General features: G+C 38.2%; 1 protein-coding gene across 4 annotated transcripts in view; it reads left to right on the top strand.

Annotated features, from left to right (window-relative positions):
- Positions 1–14,129, top strand: part of ADAMTSL3 (ADAMTS like 3) — a 189,098-nt gene that overhangs the window by 32,352 nt on the left and 142,617 nt on the right. The gene's annotated exons all lie outside the window — the stretch shown is intronic.

Below are 14,129 nucleotides of genomic sequence, written 5' to 3'. Positions count from 1 at the left end.
CACATTCATATAACTCTGAGATATAGATTACTGTGAAATAAAGATACAAAGTGTGTGTGTTATCTTTTGAAGACACATCAAATTTATAGCAAATTGAATGATAACACACTACATGAAATGAAAATTAAGGCACTTAAGTGTAGAAATAATAGATCAAAACCACTTATGGAAAATATTATTTGGATGTAGTAGAAATGAAAGCAACAATGTTTTATTGATATGTTAATAGATGTTTATAGTTAGTTCTCTAAAATGTGTAGAATTAGAGGTGGTTGTCCTTTCTATGAATTGTTTGACGTATCCTAAATTGTTTTATTTCATGGATAAATCAGTACAAGGCAGATCTTGCATTTCCCAGCTTGTGAAAAGTCAGCAAATTTTATTAGTTCATGAAGTTTTCAGAAGGGAAGGTTGAGTGAATTATAAAGAACCAAATGCGAAGCATAATAATGGATGAAGCAGCGTGTTTAGAAAGCAACAAATGATGTATTTTAAAGTTAAAGATCTTTAATGCTTTCTCCAGACCCATAGAAACATTATGTTAAACATGGAATATAGATATAAATGTAAAGAAAGCAACATGAAAGAAATGCTGTTAATCTTGGCAAAAGATCTAAAGTAGACCTAGGAAATGTGTGGCATGCTGTGGAAATTTACTCATAACACAATGTGTTCCAGAAGTCAGTTGAACTTCACATCAAAACTGTCTGAATTACATTCATAGACACTTACAGTACATTTCTTAATTGAAGAGGAGGGAATTTGTTAGGAAACACTCCCTGTAAAAGTGAGTGAAGAGCCAAACTTGCCCTGCAGTCACAAGATATGGTTCTGTCAAGTGATTGGCAGCTTTATTTTGAAAGATGGTCTCCTTGTAGGAGCTACTTTGCGGAAAAATAGTTTGCTTATCACTACTCTAAAGAGAGAAGAGAACTGAGATGAATTTATTAAAGCTTTAGACTAAGTGTCTTTTTAGGAACACAAAAGGAAGCAAAAAAGATACAATAGAAAGCGTGCTGAACTACTGTAATTTATTTGAACTTAGTTGAAATATGTTTACAATAATTCATGCTTTTGCTACCCTAGAGGGTCTTGATTATCAACAGAAAAGGTACTTAGATACGATGTCCCCTGGATCAAACACCTGGAAAGCAGTAACTTACAGGACAGTACAATGCAGCTGCAACTCAGGCTGCATTTAATGACAGTAGTTGAAAAACACTATAAAGGTAATACACTTTGATTAAAATAGTTTCCATTAAATGGAGCACATTTTAGAGAAGGTTATAAATCAAATATAACAGAGGGATAGTCTGAGTCTTTGAATAGACTGTTTGGACTATGTGAATAGCATAGGTGATTAAAAAACAAACAAAATGAACCCCACCTCACCCCCCCTCCAAACCCTCAAATACCAGCATAGCTCTATACAGAAGCCAGTTCTCATTTCCAGTTGATGGAAACTTTTCCATTAATTCCATTGGGAACTGAATTGGATCTGGGATCTGGTCAACTTCTGTTCTTTCACAAAGGTGATCCAGCTTTGAAGCCTGCTCTTCTCAGACACTTGGTGAGCAGTATGAAATTAAGTTTGAATTCTTGGAACTGAAACTGGTGCTAAAACATGAGAATGTTGAAAATAAAAGCAACTGTGTTAGTAGTAGTTCTTTTAATCATAGGATGGTGATAATGTACAGTTGTAATTTACTTACGCTTTTGCTGAAATGTTCATACAAGTGGTCAAACCGAGCCAGAAAACTTGAAATTTTCTTGTTTTCTGTGTATCATTGTACTCTCTCATATGACGTTGTTGTGGTTTAACCCCAGCCAGCAACTAAGCACCACGCAGCCGCTCACTCACTTCCCCTACCCCGCAGTGGGATGGGGGAGAAAATCGGGAAAAAGAAGCAAAACCCACGGGTTGAGATAAGAACGGTTTAATAGAACAGAAAAGAAGAAACTAATAACGGTAATGATAACACTAATAAAATGACAACAGCAATAATGAAAGGATTGGAATGTACAAATGATGCACAGGGCAATTGCTCACCACCCACCGACCGACACCCAGCTAGTCCCCCGAGCGGCGATTCCCCGCCCCCACTATGAGCACTGCAGCCCAAATGCAGTCTGTCCAAACTAGGACAGACGTTTACTCAGTGAATGGAAGAAAGTCTTAATCCAGAGGGTGAAAATCCTTCATCACATAATTTCTTGAATTTTTGTAAGCTGGTATGGATAGGCTTGGTATGTGGTAGTTGTGATAAGGATATGCAGGTGAATAAAAAGAGAGGAATGTATGTATATTCAAAGGCCATTTTTAATTACCTAATGTATCCAGCACAGAAATGGAATTGGTACAGGAAGGTTGCCACATAATAATAATAATAATAAAAAAATGCAGTAGCATCTTCTCGCACACCTTAATTCAATTTTAGCAATTCACTTTCTGTCCTGCCCCACTCTGAAGGGGTGCTTGCCGGGAAATACATTCCCCCCTTTTCCCTCAACACCAGAATTGACCTGTGGGCATCCCTACAGAGTCCTGGTTTTCCTCTACGTCCTAAGTTACATTAATGTAGTTGAAAATTGGAAAAGTGAAATAACCTCATGCACTTGACCCCAACAAAACAAGAGGTCGGTGTTTTCTGATCTACTGTGAAGATCATACTTCCATCTGTATTCATGGAAGGGAGCAGAATAGATAAAGGGGATGAGAGGTTACTAAGACTGTGGCATGGGGGTGGGAGAAGAGGGTGGGTCACAACCTCTGTTCTTTTGGCTAGCCAACGAGATGTTGAGACCCTTGCAGGAAAAGTCATCCTTCCGTATCTTCCCAAGTGTGCCCTTCCCCCCTTGTACTGTTCCTCATATCCAGGCCAATAAAATTTCCAGTTTCTTGGGATAGAGGGATATTATTTTTATATAGCATCATCATCATCATGATCCAAGATTAGTTTCCTTACACCCTCCGAACACAGGAATGTTTCAAAGGGGTTTTCTTTGGCTATTGTGTTTGATATTTTTCAAGCAGGGAGCCAGTTTAATCAGGATCATTCATTCCTTTGTTAGTAAGTAATCTCAGTAAAATAGAACTAGCTGTTACTTAAATATCCAAAAGTATTTGCTATCTGAAAAGACGCGCTTATAGTTTGAAATGGAAGATGAGTAAGTATTAATGGGAACACACTGTACTCTGTTCTAGCCCAGCAAAATTACATACGGATTCATGTTGTACATGTAAGATAGTACATTTTGTTCTGGTTTAATCTGGCAGGACTGTGCTCTCATTTTTGTACAGGATTGTACTAAGCCCTTTGCATATTCAGTTGCTATGTGTGTACTTAAGAATTACATGCAAATGAAATTCTTTGGCTAGATACTTTCAAAATTCAGTGAATATATGTTTGTTTTTGTTTTTGGTTTTTTTTTTTTTTTTTTTTTTTTACCCCCTCTATGACTATAGAAGACCTGATTAGATACTGCCACCTTTATTCACTGAGGTGACATCTGGACAGAATGGTACATTATAGTTTTGACACATTTACTGCTTTATCTTCAGGGAAAAAGAAAAACAGTGATTCAAAGCAAATACTTTTGAGGCCTCCCAAAGAACAGAAACGTAGAAATGTTTACATTGAGCATTTTCTTATAGCTCCTGCATTGTTCAGCAAGCTATGTCTTGCATCAGTGCATTGCGTACTGCATTTCTAAAATTCTACTGAGTCAATGTAATTTAAATCTAACAGTACCAAATAGATTTTGATGCATAGCCAAAGACTTCATTTGCCATTAGAAATTTGAGACTGAAAAAAATATGCCCCTCTCCTATCATTCTTGAATGAGTTTTAAATAAATACATAAGTTATAGCCATTCCCCCAACTTTGAGATACAAGTTGAACCTTGCCATAAGGAATAGTTTCCTAGTTTTCTTTCTGATTTCTTTTGGCTTTTCACCTTTTAATCTACTACGAGGAATTTTTTTCTTTTCCAGAATACTAGTACTACTGGAAAGCTTTCCTGCAGAAATAAAATGTTCTTGTTTTCTGACACTTAAGGTATTGCTTCCAAGTATTAAAACCATTCCATATGACGGACCACCAACAAGGACAGCAGTGAAAACTTGGTAGGGCTGAGTATGTTTGAAGTACCTTTCCACTTTGATTGGCTGGCTGAAAGAGACAGCTTGGGGCAGGGGGGAGTGGGGAAGAAAAAAGAAAAAGAGGTTATCTTATTTTAAGTGAGAAAATGTTTGCTTGACCACTTAGTTTTCTAGCTGACCTTGCTCCTTCTAAATTTTATGATATTTACCAGTTTAAACTCATAACAAGGACACCCTGATTCTGGAATTAGACATATGGCACTAAGTAGTCCAATCTTGGCAAAGAAATGCAGTGTTTCTAAACAAATCTTTATTTTAAAAAAATACAGTCAGGAAGAGTGGTAAATATGGGCATCTTTAAACCACCCAGCAAGCAATTAAAATAATGAAAAACTGTACTTTCAGACTTGAGTGTTTAGCCATGCGAGGTAAAGTAGAAACCAGTGAGTCTGTTTTCAACTAGATATGCAAGTTGTAATAAACAGGCTGAGGCTGTTACAGTTCTTTTAATAACTGGCTTTTCTTTGGGTTTGCTAGAAAAGTCTGGTATAAAGTGAATGCCAAAATTGGGAGAGCAAATATTCTGATATATGCCTTGTCCTCCAGAAAGAGAAATACTCTGGCTTGGTTTCTGCTTTTTTGGGGTTGGGGCAGGGGGGAGAAGCATGGCATTTAAAGCGTTAATTAAAAAATGGCAGTGGAACCCAGGATCTGGATGACTTAAAAAATTAATGTAGAAATAAACTGATGGAACCTATTATTCTACCTTTTTATTTGTAGTCAGCCAGCAATAAATGCTGGTGTTTGTTGTGTAAGTTTTTCGTATCGTATAAAGTAAACTATTATGTGGACAGAAGTTGTCTTACGGATCCAGCTGGGCTGACAGCCATTTTTCCCCCAAATTCTCTCCTGCTTTCCCCACTTCACCTGCTGATGATTGCCATCCTCTCTGGTCTGTCTGCCTCTGGAACTGTATGTGAGTCACAGCCTGGTTTTGAGTATCAGCTGCTTGCTGGCTTCTGCTCCTAGTCTGAGCCTTTTTATTCCATTGCCAGCTAGTTTGCATGTAAATCACCAGTGAAATGGAGCTAGAAATTTTGGGGCTTGGAGATGAGTCATGTAAGGGACAAACTTATTTCAAATTAACACATCAGTGAAGACAAGCTCTAATCCTGAGAAGGGAGTAAGATTTGTAGTTAGCAGCACGCTTGCTACCTAAGTACATAAAGCTCCAGCACACTCATTTTGAGAAGGAGCCAGAAACTTGTGTTATACTGTGACATGACATTTTGTTGATACCCTGAAGAAGGAATCAGAACTATTAAAAAGACTTAACATCTTGAATCTCAATGTGTAACTTTTCATTTAAAGAACAAGCTGTTCTCAAGTGGGCATAAACTATTTCAGGTGTTTTTCTACAATGCAAATCTGCCACAAGCAAACACTCCCAGTGGTTTCATTTATGTATTCTGAGAATGAGCTGGTAGACTTAATTTTCTCTGAGCACCAGAGGTGCAACTGCTAATAGTCGGCTACCTGAATTTCAGCATTATGTTAGAAATATTCCTCTTCAGCTGAGTAAGGGACTGACCTTGCTGTCTTTACTCAGTCAGTGTGCTGATATTAGAATAACAGAAATTCCACTGACTTGAATTCTGTAAGTAGTTCCATTCACTTAGCTGGGACATCTTGTGTAAGTAACAAATTATGCCATCAGGTTTGTGGTACTCCATACTAATCCTATGGGTGTTAATAAGGAGTTTTAAATCATGTTCAAAGAGTTTAGAGCCATGTTTATAAGGCTGTGTGAGGATAAAATGCATCATTTGGTGTGTTTGTGGAAAATTAACTGAAGGTGATGTTAGATGCTCTGTAATATTTCCAATTCTTTTGCTTGGTTTTTAGATACCTTTATATTTTGTCTTCAGGTTTAATTTGGACCTCTTTATTTTTAAGTTTTTTTTCTTTGTTTGTTTCTTTGTTTTTAAATATTACTTGGATAAAGAAATTAGCTCTGTAATCAAGTGAAATGTGTTTCTGATTGTGAGGGGCTGAGAAGGAGGCAGGGATTAAGAGCAGATGAAAACCACTTACAATTTCAGGCAAAACTACTCTTACAGAGACTGGTACTGTGTAAGTCAGGCATGATCCTATTCAAACAATAGTTTTGTTTAGGTTGATTGCTTGCTGGAAGTGTGACTAGCATATGCACAAATAATTACATCATTAGTGATATATTCTTGTGCGTGATAGATTGCTTAGTGAACTGACAACTGTTTGAACATACTTTTGTTTATTGGCAAACTGCATGGGGAACTGGCACTTTTTAAAGCACCAACTAATATTTTAAACTCAGGGTTTTGTTGTTCAGAGAAAATAGTAGAAGTGCTGCATACAGTACACTTTTCTCTGTGCACTAAGAATTACAGCCTTTCTTGTTTTGTATTACTGCATTAGTCCCAACCCTGCCAAAGGTCTCTGTGTGTAAATCATACTTACAGAAGCCAGTAGGTCTTCACCTTGTGCAGGGTAAGTGCCTTCACAGGGAATCTGTAATAATACAATTTCTGCAAAAAACACATTTTATATCATTTCAATTTGGATCAAATACCTACTACGAGGCTGTAATCCTATTCCACTAAATTCCGTGGTAAAACTCATTGGCCTGGATGCTTAGTCCTTCTGTGACTGTGATGATCCTGGCTTCAGCAGCTGGCAGAGAATTCTCAGGTAGTAGAAGCAGCCCCTCATTTGCAAGCTTCTTCCCCAAAATGACTTCTCAAGGAAGAAAGGAGAATGGACATAAACTTTCAGGTGTGTCTGTTATTCCTGCTCCCCTGGGTGCTGGACAGGTACTGAGGCTGCTCTAATGGATGATAAAAGGCTGTACAGGGATGCATAAAGCTTTGCTATATACCCCTGCTTGGAGTGGTGTTGAGAGCAGCTTGGACGCAGTATGCAACTGAGACCCCTGGCTTGGGTAGAAAACAGTTTCAGATTAGAGGAAATATGTTTGTAGGGACTGACTGAGTGATAATCAGGAGTGTCTTTTCCATTAATGGAAAATAGAACTTAATTGTTAAAACACATTACCTTCTGATATACTTATTTCTTCCTTTTTTTCTTGGACATATCTTTGGGGCCACAATTGCATGCTTATTCAGTTTTAGACTGGTCTGTATCAAAACAAAAAACTTTAATATTAAAGTGCCTTGGTTTTGTAGTGTCTCTGCCATGTACATTTTTCATAAAGGACTGAATTTTTTTAACTCATGTTCAGTGTTTCATGTTCTGAGGTGTGGTGGATTAACCCTGGCTGGATGCCAGGTGCCCACCAAAGCTGTTCTATCACTCCACTCTCCTCAGCTGGACAGGAGAGAGAAAATATAACAAAGAGCTTGCGGGTTGAGATAAGGACAGAAGAGATCACTCACCAATTACCATCACGGGCAAAACAGACTCAACTTGGGGAAAATTAACTCCATTTGTTACAAATCAACCAGAGTAGGGTAATGAGAAATAAAACCACATCTCAGAACACCTTCCTTCTTCCTGGGCACAAATTCACTCCTGGATTCTCTACCTGTCCCCCCCAGCGGCACAGGGGGATGGGGAATGGGGTTTACGGTCAGTTCATCACATGTTATTTCTGCTGCTTCATCCTCCTCAGGGTGAGGGCTCATCACACTCTTCCCCTGCTTCAGCATGGGGTCCCTCCCACTGGAGACAGTCCTCCACGAACTTCTCCAGCGTGGGTCCTTCCCACAGGCTGCAGTTCTTCATGAACTGCTCCAGCATGGGTCATTCCCACGGTGTGCAGTCCTTCAGGAGCACACTGCTCCAGCGTGGGTCCCCCACGGGGTCACAAGTCCTGCCAGAAAACCTGCTCCAACGTGGGCTCCTCTCTCCACAGATCCGCAGGTCCTGCCAGGAGCCTGCTCCAGCGCAGGGTTCCCACGGGGTCACAGCCTCCTTCGGGAACCCACCTGCTCCAGCGTGGGGTCCTCCACGGGCTGCAGGTGGATATCTGCTCCACCGTGGACCTCCCTGGGCTGCAGGGGGACAGCCTGCCTCACCGTGGTCTTCCCCACGGGCTGCAGGGGAATCTCTGCTCCGGCGCCTGGAGCATCTCCCCTCCTTCTGCACTGACCTTGGTGTCTGCAGGGTTGTTTCTCTTACGTGTTCTCACTCCTCTCTCTGGCTGCCTTTCCTGTCTGTCCCGCAACTTTTTTTTCCATCTTAAAAATGTTATCCCAGAGGTGTTACCACTATCGCTGATGGGCTCAGCCTTGGCCGGCGGTGGGTCCGTCTTAGAGCCGGCTGGTATGGGCTCTGTTGGACACAGGGGAAGCTTCCAGCAGCTTCTCAATGAAGCCACCCCTGTAACTACCCCCCTACCAAAACCTTGCCACACAAAGCCAATTTAGAGTTTTCCCAAATACATTTTTCAGTTCCTAGCAATAGATTTAAGATCTTCTGAACCGCACCACTGCTGCCTCCTGCCGCCCCCCCCCAGTGAGCAGACAAAAGGATGTGTACTCGGGCAAATATTCTACTGTAACATCTTTAACTCAGTTCTGCCACATGAAACTAGTAACAAGACACCTGATGAAATGAATTAACAATATACAGACTAGACGTTCATTTGACATTCTTTACTGGAGACCAATAATTAAATTGTGGGAGATCAATACAATATAATTTGAATTTACCACTGACCTCCTCATGCCCCCAGTGCACCCCCAGCACTTGGCACATGTACTTGTCCAAGAATTTTGAAATTGATAAAGGCTTAGCTTCAGACTTCTAAATTAAGACTGAAAGGTCTGGAGGTAGCAGAAATGATTCCATGCTCTGGCATCCCAGCTCTGATGCACCCCTGCTATCATCTATCAATAAGACTTCATTGAGATATAGTGGAGAAGTGCTTCTCAATCAAAAAGATATATTTCAAGTACTGCAGGAAACAGTGCTTGGAACTGGAAAGCTGTTCTTCAGATGTACATGGAAGAGAGGATGTTTTAGAGTGATAAAGCCCAATGGTGAATTAATCAAGTTGTTTACAGAATACTTACATTTTAGAACTACATCTTTTCAGTGGTCTCAGTCAAGATTGTATTTAGTTTTTCAATAATATAGGTAAATTTATTAAACTTCTGAAGCTGTTCAGAACTTTTTTGTTAAGTTTTGCACAAATGAGAAGATAAAATTGTTTTATTGCTGAATTTTTCATGAAGGATTAATGTGATGAATTGGATTTTTTTTTTCTTCTGTGCTGCTTCTGCCACAGATAACATTAAAAGACCCATGAGAGTTTATAGCAGCTTCTCTCTCTTAACATGGAAAGCCTTAGTGCAAAAATAAAAGAAACTTCAGTTTATACTGGCTCCGAAATAATGCTAAGTAAAATGCTTGCTTGATAAAAAGAATCATTCTATACAAGGTGTTTCTGATATAATTCTATTGTTTTGCAAGGCAGTGGGTAATTTAAATACAATTTACATTGTAGAGCATGTGGATAATATCCCTCACATCCTTGACAGTCATTGTTTCAGGCCTGTCCAGCATGGAAAACAGATTTATAGTACAGGTTGGATGTCACAATGACCTTTATTAGTGGAGATATACTTGAATCTAACTTTCTTCCAGTTTGTATGCCACTACTGTGGAAGATGAAGTGAAAAGGCTTCTTTTAACAATCTGCATATCTTGGCTTTGTGTCTAGAAATAGTTAAAATGGTGCTTGATATCATTAGCACTTGGGTAATGAACCAGCCTTGGGAAGGCTAAGGAACAATCTCCTTACCACTTCAAACAGTTATTTCACTTTGCACTATTTCAAAATAACTGTCAGTGTTGCCAGTAAACCTAATTTATTTCTACTGACTATTAGAATTCAAAAGCTATTTGCTCATAAGGAAGAAAATTACATACATTAATTACCAATTTTGGCAGTAACAGCAAAAATGGTAAATGTAGGTTCTTGAGAGGTTCACCACTGACAACTGTATTTATTATTTTTAGAGCTTAGAAAGTGTTACAGGTTGTGATACTGTAAGACCTGAGCATTTTAATGCTCCTAATGTTAAACAAACTGTACCAGACTTCACAACCCACATAATAATATTCTGTTGATATAACAACAAAATAAGGGGACTGTCTCTTCTATTTCCCAGCTTTCAGCAACTGTCTTTTCTGGTATCTAATTCAATAAAAGTGTGTTTATGTGATGTGGTCAAGTGATCTGGGTGCAGCATGGCTATGAAGGGCATCTCCTTGAGTGACTGGATGCTAAATCTTTATGCTGTTCTATAAATGACTGTCTCAGTTTGTGAAGGGGAGATATGCGTTTGTTACTTGGTTATGTTAAGAGACTGATAAGGTAATGATTGATGAAAAAGGAAGAAGGTCAAACATCTTTGAACAAAGGAAAATGCCATTATTCACTGTTTTTTGTTACAGAAACCAGAACTGATTTGCACGCCAGGTTGTAGAATGGGCAAGAATGATTGAGCTTCAGGATCAGAACAAGGCTAGGTAGAAGAAATAATATAAGGAATAATATCTTCAGAATCAGTTTGCCTTTAAAAAAAAAAGAAAAGGAGTACTTGAAAAGAGAGACTTGACTTCTTGCCACTTGAGCCTGTGTAATCTAGCTTTATAAAAATATCTTACTGCTAGTAAAATTTATTTTTTTTTGTTTGTGTTCTTGTGCTGTAAGATAAAGTATTTTAGTGCTTTGATGGTATAAGCCTTTCTTCAGTTAAGATTTTTATGTGCGTAGGAGAAAAAGGATTTTAAAAAAGGCACAAACCTTTAGCTGATATGCAGGTTCACGAAGCAAACAAGTATTTGCACATGGGTGAGACAATTCAGTAGTATGCTGCTGTATGCTATGGGATGTTTTTGTAGTTTTTAAAATAACCCTTGGGAGATGGTTGCAATTGTAAATACAAGATAATATGTTCTCCTTTACCTGATTATTTAGAATTTTGTCCAAAAATCATAATAATTTCGATAGACTTTGGATCAGGCCTTCATTTTTTCAGTGCAAAAAGAGATTTGCCATTGATACCAGGCAGATTGGATTCAGGTACCCCAGAAGAAATACTGTAGAGTGTTAGACTAAGGCATTACTGGAAAATCTGATAGAAGCTGCAAAGCACAAGCATCATTGTAGCCTCAATATTCTGCAGAGAGACAAGTTCAATGTTTTTTTTTTTCAAATCTGGTGTCAAAAAGATGTGTGAAAACTTGCTGTATAGCAAACTTTATTAATTTGAACAAACTGCTGGCAGATTTGGTGAGGATCACAGAATTTTCTGTGATTTATACAAGCAAAACTATTCACACACCATGAATGCTGAAATGAATTTTGTTTAAAATATTTGATCTGTTTCATTAATTATGTTGTACTGAAATCACATCACCAAATATGGACAAAATGTGGTTTACTATTCCACTCTTATGCCCCATCTTTGCTAAAAATGTGCACATTTGCTTAAATGTGTAGCATATAGGTCAATGATCTTCCTTTGTCTAAATGTTATAGCTTTATGTGGTATAAATCTAAAGAAACAAGCTGTGCTCTTTCAGACGGCTCATATAATGCCTCATAATATCAGTATAACATATGGCAAAATACCTCTTTTTGTTATACCGCTTGAAAAAAAAGACTTACAATGCATCAATTTTTACTTACAAGAAATGCAGTGCATTGGCTTGAATGTTTTTTTTGATGTGACTAATAGGTGATGCAAAATATGTTCAAATATCAGACTATAAACCATGAAATTTTACCACCTTGAGTGCTGGCTTCACTAGTAACTACTTGCATTAGGGTAATGCATTCTAATGTATGAATCAGAATTATATCCTACATATTTAGGTACTAGGGCTAAGTTTTAAACTTGCCCTGTTCTTTTTATTCCACTCGAAAAAGATTTTGTTCTTTTTGCAGGTATTTTTATCCTTTACAATGAACTTGCCAGTTAATGTTCATTCTTCTCTTGCTCCTTCAATATTGAGGCTATAGGATAGTCTGTTTTTCTCATATTTTCAGCTCTGCATTCTAATGAATGTGAGGCAAAGAAAAGGAGGCTGAAAATATTTCTTATGAGTGGTCCTTTTTCTATGCAGTTAAGTGACTTCCTTTTAATGAAGACTATTGCCCCCAAAATAATTTTAAAAAGGATGTCTTTAGAGTGTCAAAAGAGATTATCATCCTTCTAAGATATAATTATAATTGAAATGATCTCCTGTACATTGCTGTATGAGAGGCCAAGGTCCTGCATACTGAAGGGAGGTTTTGCTAGCAGCACCATGAAGTCTTTCTGAGAATTAGTTCTACGTATGTTTGTTAATATTTTGGTGAGTGCGGACAGAAAATTTGGAACACTGTCTACAGCAGATAGGATAGATGACGTCTCTTGCACAGACCTCACAGTCTAGGGCCAAACACTTATGCACATGCATAACTTAATTCTTGTGAGGACTCCCATCTACGTCAGTGAACTACCCACATAAGTAAAGATGCACATGTGCAAACGTGTTGGCAGGATCAGGGCCTTGTTTCCAGCCCTGTTCTTTGAAATTCCACGCTTAAACTCCTGTAAGACCCCAAAGAGAGAGCACCTCTTGGGAAGATCTGAACATCTCCTGTTCATATTGCAGTGAGTGGAAGTTGAAATCATTTGTGTAATACGATGGGGCCAACAGGTCTTTCTCTTTCATAGCTCAGATGTGTACTGATTTAATAACTCCCTGTACTCCAGCGTTGTCATAAAGCTTACCATGAATTGCAATCAGTCTAGTTTACATTTTAAACATTACTTTTTCTTAAATGAGGGACTTGAAACCATTTTTGCAGATTGACGACATCAGAAGATTTTCCAACTTAATGAAAAAATCCAAATGACCACGTAATATTTTCAAAGAACGGAGTGATGGAGGCTGGCCTGTTGTCAGAAAAATAGTGTGTGAATTAACTTTGCTACATTATGATTTAATTTAAAATTAACTTATGGTTTGTTGACAACATTCATATTTCATAGAATAGGTGTAGGGTGCAAGTTTTCTGTATTTCCTACCATGAAGAAAAAAAACCATTAACTCTGACATCTGTTTTTAGCACTTTCCTTCATATTTTTGGACGAATGCCTGGCAAAAGCTGGAAAGCGACTAAGAGATCAACCAAAGATGGCCTAAGGGCCTGTTCCCAGCTGGTACGACATCTGGAATGTTATATATAGTGGATAAATTCAGAGTTGTAGTTTAATAAGATTGGTATTCAAGTATTCGGCCTACAGCAAAGGACAGGACAGTGAAGCTGACAGCAGGCATGGTGCATAATATGTCAAGGTGTCTGAAATATAATTTGCTGGGTTTTCACTTTCATTTTGGCAGATCTCTTACGCTCATATATAAACTTTCATCTAGTATTGTTTTGAACCCTTACAAAATAAAGGGTGAAGTCATGTTGGTATTATATCCAGAATCTTATCTTTTCACTAAGCTTAGAGTATGTCTGGGTTGGTTTCTTTTTTCTTAGGAAAAAGGTGCTAAAGACAGATTTTTATGAGCTGACTAGAAATAACTTAAGCTGCTACCTTTGCAAATTTTAAGTATATGTGGTCTTTTAGTGACGATTTTACAGAATCATAAACTATTCAGGAATCTGGACTTGTGCTGTACGGAACCATACTTGCAAGATTTATATCTCAGAAGGCCTGTTTTTTTTCTATTTAGGGATTAGTTAATCTTCTGACTGTCTAATCACCAAACTGTAATTAAATGTGTTGCTAGTCAAGACCAAAAAAGTTGCAGGCAGGGATCAATGGAGAGCCACCTGCTTACAACAGCTCTGAACATGGGAATGCTAGGTCAAAAAAATGAGCTGAAGGTGTTTTCTGTTTGCAGTCCTATAACTACACTAATCAGATAGTATGCTTGCAAGTCCCTCTACCTTTGCATTGCCTTTTTGTGTCCCAATATAAGGTAAGCATTGCATATGTTTTGCATTGAAGG

The sequence above is a fragment of the Buteo buteo genome, chromosome 13 (assembly GCF_964188355.1).
Source record: "Buteo buteo chromosome 13, bButBut1.hap1.1, whole genome shotgun sequence".
Lineage (NCBI taxonomy): Eukaryota > Metazoa > Chordata > Aves > Accipitriformes > Accipitridae > Buteo > Buteo buteo.
This window is presented reverse-complemented; position numbering and strand designations above follow the sequence as displayed.